The sequence below is a fragment of the Pygoscelis adeliae genome, unplaced genomic scaffold, assembly GCF_000699105.1.
Source record: "Pygoscelis adeliae isolate BGI_AS28 unplaced genomic scaffold, ASM69910v1 Scaffold69, whole genome shotgun sequence".
In the NCBI taxonomy this organism is placed as follows: domain Eukaryota; kingdom Metazoa; phylum Chordata; class Aves; order Sphenisciformes; family Spheniscidae; genus Pygoscelis; species Pygoscelis adeliae.
In genome coordinates, this window is record NW_008825619.1 from 3,373,840 (window position 1) to 3,381,414 (window position 7,575).

The window sequence follows — 7,575 nt, forward strand, 5'->3', positions numbered from 1 at the left end:
TGAGCCCGCAATGTGCTTTTGCAGCAAAGGCGGCTAACGGTATCCTGGTCTGCATTGGGCAAAGCATCGCCAGCAGGTCGAGGGAGGTGATCCTTTCCCTCTCCTCAGCCTTGGTGAGGCCACAGCTGGAGTACTGTGTCCAGTTCTGGGCCTCCTCAGTCCAAGAGAGACAAGGACATACTGGAGAGAGTCCAGTGAAGGGCCTTAAAGCTGGTGACGGAACTGGAGCATCTCTCCTATGAAGAAAGGCTGAGAGCGCCAAAACTGTTTAGCCTACAGAAGAGAAGACTGAGGGGGGATCTCATTAATGTATAGAAATACCTGGAGGGAGGGTGCAAAGAAGATGGAGCCAGGCTCTTCTCAGTGGTGCCCAGTGACAGGACCAGAGGCAATGGGCACAAACTGGAACTCTGGAGGTTCCCTCTGAACATCAGGAAACACTTTTTTTCCTGTGAGGGTGACTGAGCACTGGCACAGGTTGCCCAGAGAGGTAGTGGCGTCTCCATCCTTGGAGATATTCAAAAGCTGTCCAGACCTGGTCCTGGGCAGCTGGCTGTAGGTGTCCCTGCTTGAGCAGGGCAGTTGGCCCAGATGACCTCCAGAGGTCCCTTCCAACCTCAGTCATTCTGTGTTTTGAACAATACAATAATTTGAACAAACAAATGTATTTGCAAGTGCATTTCCCAAATAATAAAGAAAGCTAAATAGAAAATCATTACCTTAAATGTTTACCTTGAAAACTAATTGCTTGCCATTGTCTTCACTGAAGTGTGCAGGTACTTTTTCAGAAGCACTTATTTAATGCAGCTGTGCAACTTATATTTGAACTATATGCGCTTTTTGAAGAGCAGTAGTCTATTTTGTTAGTGAATTCATGGCCAGGAATTAAAGAGACTATTACATGTCCCACCTACACTGCATGTTTAGTTCACTAGTATTCAGGACATACACAGGGAAGGTAATCTGTATGATATACACAATAATTTAGATGCAACATTAGATATATTTTTAATCTATTTTAACTGTACTTATAGAGTTACGAAGGTTTGGGAGATGGCTGGCTTACCTGTGTTTTCTTGATTGTGATTTCTTGCTAGCAGCAGTTCACCAAAGAAACTGCAATAACTAGAACTCTGCTAGATACTGGTCTTCAGTTTTATGTCTGAGCTTTGAATCCAGCCTGTGTCTGCTGTAGTTTGCTGCTGCTCAAGGGAAGCTGAAAGCATTTACCATGGAAAATGAAGTGATTTTGAAAGATGCTTCCACAAAATCATTTCTTTCTGCAAGTAAAACAATGGAATCCAGAACTGACATTGAAAGAATGAATTTGTGCCAGAAATTATGCCATCTGTGGACAAACATTCATGCCTGTGAATGGGAGGATGAAATAGACTTTCTTATGGCTTTGAACATTCCTTCAAGGACCAACTACAACTCTGTTCCTGTGGTAAGGGCCGCACAGTAACTCTTTTTCCCCTGGGCTCTTATGGGTGGCCTATAGCATTCCTTCCACATGGGACCCCTGAAATTAATGACCTTCTCAAACTCCTTTTCAGGATTTTGCGTAGTCCTAACTCAAGCCTGTGAGTAAAATCCAGAAATCTATCTCTGTGTCTCATATAGCTGGTATTCTTTATTTGTAGGTGTAGAATTGCAGTCCTTATAATAATACTTTCTCCCAGGAGCAAATCAAGAGGAATTTTCTGAGTCACTGTTTTCTCTTGTACAAGGGAAATCAGTAGTAGGTAGTAGGAATATTAGTAGTGCAGTTAGCAGTCACAGTGGAAGGCAGGATGAAATAATGGTTCATTGTTCCAAAAATCTCATCATCTGTGTGTAAAGCAAGCGATAACAGATGCCTATCCAAAGATTGCTGGGGAAATGCAGGAAACCAAGTCGGTAATTTTGAGCTATGTGGTAGGCTTCATTGCGTGTGTAAGAAACACAAGAGCAATGAGGTCTGAGGAGGGGTTTGAAGCAAAATGACGGGATAGCTTTAGAGAGATTCACTGGGTGCTCTTCCCAAACATAAGAAGCAACATAACAGAAAGCATGAGGGTGCTTATTTTAAAATGTAAGAAATCAAAAATAAATGCCGACATTATCAGTTGATTGTAAGAATGATTGGATTTTTCAATGTTGAACTAGAACTTAATGTTCTGTGTCTTAATGCAGTGCAGAAGAGAAGCAAATTCAGAAATACAAAGAGAGAAGAGACGACTAAAACAGAAGGCTGGGAAAGCACCCTTTGCTTTGTTGTTGACAAATGAAAATTTGCTACTATATCAAGAGCAGAGAAAAGAAGTCACAGGGTTTAGGATGGAAATGATAAGAGTTTAGCTGCATGAATGGATAGAAAGGACTGAATATTAGAGACATTACACCAAAGAATGCAGATTTAAACAAACTTATATTTTCAAGATGTGGAGATCAAAGCCTTAGAATCAAAGATGGTGCCCAAATGATACTCCTGAACGCGGTTTTGTCCACAACACTAAAGAAAGGAGACAAAACGAGACAAATTACGAACATATTGAACTTGAGACACTCATAAAGAAAGGTCAGAGGCAAACAATGCTATTAGCTGAATGAACGTACTTATTTCCTCCCAGGGACTCTCATCTTCATCAGGGTCACATAGAATAGGGCAAAGCCAAGGCCTCACTCGCTCCAAATCTGTGTCTTCAACTAGTTTGCAAAAATAAGTTTTCCAATAAAAATATATCTTACTGGCATGTTCCCAGCTGCCTCTTGTCACTCCAGTCATTTGGTCTGATTTCTTGCTTCAAACAGACCGTAATTCTTTGTCTTGTGTTTTGTATATCCCATACTTATCTTCTGATTGCACTGGAGCATGTTTTTAAACAGGCACCCACTCTTTATATCAGGAGAGAAAACAATGTAGAAATCAACACATCTTTGGGGAATTTTTTTTGTGGTTGTCTTACTTTACAAATGGGTACCTTAGTTCTAGCCTGACTGCAGTCTTTAGACACTGAACTTTTTCCCACCTTTTGGATAGATGAAGACTGCCTTTCATGTTGAAATCCACCTGAATATAGATCAAGATCCATCTGAAGATAAATCTGGGTTATAAGGGGAGGTTACTTGCAGACCACAATTCAATTCTTTTATACATTAACCAGACTGAGATTTCTTTGTGAAGTTTTGCTGTATTGCAGATTTTGTAAACCTTCTGTTTTTTTTCAGAAACTTTCCAACCTTGAGGTGTATACCTTAGGATTGGACATGGTATTCTAGTAATGGTGTCAATAATACCATGCAGATGTAATATATCTATAGTCTGTCTTATTTGTCTTCACCTTATATAGTTAAGAGCTACATTAGTTTTAGTCACTGTATTACATTGGGAGCTCATGTTCAGTTGGTTACTCACCAGATCCCAAAGGCTTTCATAGATAGAGGCTTTCCAAGAAACATTTTTGTGTCTTGTGAGTGTGACCTACTTTCTGTGTTCCTAGATGTACAATCTTGCATATGGCAGCATTAAAATGCATGATGTTTAAAAATGAATTCAGATTACTGAGTGATTCAGAATTCTCAGTATATTATTTAAGTCAATAATCATGTCATATGGAAACTTCGTAAGAAGTGATTTTATTATTTGTTTCTAGATTACCAATACACAAACTAAATAACACCGAGTCAAGAACAGACAGCACTGAACTCATTAATTTCTGTAATTATTTCCCATTTACAATTAGTTTTTGAGATGGTATAGATATCAAGATTTTTTTTTTCAATCTGGATAACACTTTTTTTATTTTTACTTTTTTTGCATTTATTATTGCTGAATGTCAAATTATTGTTAGAAAGTCACATAATAATAAGCCAAGTGACACACTTTTCACATTGTCTTTGCCGATCAGATTTGTAATCGCCTCAAAAGACAATGTCAGATTTGCTTTGTATATGTGTATGAAAAGTGTTTTCATGCATTTATTAATTTAATTTGCTGCCATACTTGCCATTGTTGCTTTTGCCAAGGAGAGGCAGACCTATCAAGGTGAAGGCCCTCTTGGGCTAGGCTGTACGAAGAGTCAACCAATGTGTGCAAAGTCTGAAAGGAATATGTGACACCATTGTAATAATTCTTTTTAATTAGCCTCAATCTTAAGCAACTATCCAGCCTGTTACACAACACATATCACTTCTTAACTCACATCACTGCATAATTTTAATATCATATATACTTTAAGATTTGCAAAATATTTAAGAAAACAGCATTCAGGATGACAGAACTACAACCTAATGAATTGATCCTTTATAAATACATCTAGCTAATAACTATGAAGTCTTAATATTCCTGTTCAATGTCTACAATAACATTTTTGTACAAAAAATAGCTAAAGGTAAGGCATGGTGTATAAAAACATTCTGTGTTCCCTTGAATTAAGCTGAAACCTTTTGATGTGCTCGAGAGGTTGTTGTTTGTGCACCGTGTCCTTCAACCTAAAATAACACCAAAAGTGATAGAATGAAAAATGACAACAATTAAGAAGAAGCTGAACCTGCAAATGTTTTTATGGATTTTCCTGCTCTGTGTTGCAAATGTTAAGATTTAAAATACAGAATAGTTCAGACTTCTATTGTTGACAGTTCTCTCTTCAAGGTTAATTAATTTTGAAACAAATAGAATGAAAATTCATAGCAATGTATTTGCCTTCATCCCCAATCTTTTATTAATAGTACTAAAAATGGTAAAGTATGTACCTGTGCTTTTGCATGTGCAGACAGGCACATATGTGGAAACTCATGAGAGTATTGAATGAGCCCAGCTAAGTTGCTTTGTTTGCCTCTGTTCACTTGGCACTCAATTTCAGAATGGTGCTGTTCCTTGTGCTGCTCAGAAGAGCAGAGAAGGCTGGTGACAGTTATATCACTCCCTGCAGTGCCAAAGCTTAGGAGGATATGACCAACCAGACAACACAAATGGGGATATCAGTACTAATATCTGCCTTCCCATGCCTGCAAATATGATGTCTTTATCAGAAAGTACTTCAGTGAACTGTGCCAGTCCATCAGCCCTCAGCATGTATCGGTGCCTGGGATTCTTCCTTTTCAGGTGCAATTCTTGGCTTATTTCATGAGGTTCTTGTTGGGCCCTTCCTCCAGCCTGCCTGGGTCCCTTTGAATGGCAGCCCTTCCCTCCAGCATATTTACTTTCTCCCCAGTTTGAAGTCATCTGCAAAATTGACAAGAGTGCACTCCATTGCCACCTCCAGATCACTGATAAAGATGTTAAACCTGACAGGTCCCAGTGCAGACCCCTGTGGTATCCACTTGTCACAGGCATCCACGTAGAGTGCTACCCACTAGCCACCACTCTCTGAGCCTGCTCATCTGTTGTGGTTTATCCCAGCAGGCAGCTAAACACCACACAGCCGTTCGCTCACTCCCTTACCCCCCCGCAGTGGGATGGGGGAGAGACTTGGAAAAAAAAAAAAGCAAAATTTGTGGGTTGAGATAAAGACAGTTTAATGGGACAGAAAAGGAAAGGAAAATAATAATAATAATGATGATAAAAGAATATGCAAAACAAGTAATGCACAATGCAGTTGCTCACCACCTGCCAACCGATGCCCAGCCGGTCCCTGAGCAGCAGTCACCACCCCCTGGCCAACTCCACCCAGTTTATGCACTGAGCATGACGTCACATGGTATGGAATATCCCTGTGGCCAGTTGGGGTCAGCTGCCCTGGCTGGGCCCCCTCCCAGCTTCTTGTGCCACGTAGAGCATGGGAAGCTGAAAAGTCCTTGACTAGTGTAAGCACTGCTCAGCAACAACTAAACCATCGGTGTGTTATCAACATTATTCTCATCCTAAATCCAAACCACAGCACTGTACCAGCTACTAGGAAGGAAATTAACTCTATCCCAGCCGAAACCAGGACACCATTCAACTAGCTTTTTACCATCTAGTTGTCCAGCCATCCAGGCTGTGATGGTCTAATTTGGCTAAAAGAAGTAATTAATTATGGCTTAGCTAGACAAGCAAAATGAGTCTGTCAAAATGTGGACTAATCTATCCTCTACACTAGTAAGCAGAATTCCTTCTGATTACCTCCAAGGCTAATGTTGAACTGTGTATCTTAAGCAACATGGTTGATTTGTCTGATTCGTGTTTACAAATGTCACTGACCAGATGAAGTTTGGCAACTTGCCCAGTATCAGTTTATGTATTTATGATACTGGGTACTCATCAGGCCTTCACTAGCAAGAACTAGTAGTTATAGGAACTGCCCATTTTCTCTTGGCTAAGAGAAAAAAACCTCATTTTTTCACAAAAACTCTGAAAATTTAGTTCAGAGTTTGAAGTAGTCGTAGCTTAATAGTGAAATAGTGATACAGTGTGGTGGCTCTCCCACAATATACATTCCAACGTACTTTTTGTGCACAGCTGATGCCACTCCACACACAAGTTAAATAAGGAACCCAAACAGTTATTTAGAGTGAACTGATCAGAATTCTCCCATCTAAATGTTTGTCATTGAAAACACGTTTTTAATATAGAATGGAAACATTTTTAAAAGATGTAATTGTAATTAAAATTCTCTCAGGTAAGGAATGCTTTGAAAAGAAAAAGTGAAGCAGTTTGATACTTACATTAACGCATCTCCTGTTTGTGTTTGTAATGAAGCCTTTTGATACAGGAAAAAAAAAAGAGCAGTGTTCCAAATGTGCCCAAATCAGTTGTTGGTATTGATTTTAAGACTAATGAAATATTTCAGTATTTCTTCTTACTGTCACATGCCAGTAGTAGTGCTATAGGTGAATATGCTGATGACGATATGCCATGAACTAACTAGTAATTATAAAAATAACACATAGTATAAATTTTGCAAATCCACCAAATTAACAAAAAAGATATTCCTACAGTTTGTTTTTTTATTTTAGCTAAGCAAAAATCACCCCAAAGTGATACATTTTCAACATTTCTGTTTCCAGGAGACTTTTTTAAAGTTTAGTTTTAGTTCCAAATCAGAATGAAACCCTTTTTTGAAGTGCTGCATTTTTGATTTGAATTCGAATGCCAAGAATTGAAAAAGTCTGTCCTCACTCTTGTCAAAAGCTGTTTAATAGTTTTAATATCTAGAAAAAAGGGTGCATCTCTCTGATGTCTTGGTGATCTTAGCAAGATATGGATCCTCAGAGAATGTTTGCTTTTTGTGCTACTCTTTAAACTTCTCTAATTCAATTGAGAGGTTGGACGGGTATTAAACTGGTCTTGATGTTGCACTGTTCTTTGCATACCTTTTCCCACTTGTATCAAGTCCATTCACCCTAGCCGAAAATATCCTTCCCCCCATCCCCGCAAAAAAACAAATCACAGTTTTAATGTTTGTTACTGCAATGACAAATAGCTGTGTTGTTCTCTATCATGCTCTTGACAGGAAACACCATTTTTCTTGACCTCCTCAAGTCATTTGTGTAGCTTTCACACTTGTATAATGCTCAGCCTTGTTTAATAATGCCTGTCTGATCATCTATATTGCCATGAAGACTTTAAAAGAAGAAAGATAATGTCCATGTCAAATCTTTTATCTGTACCAA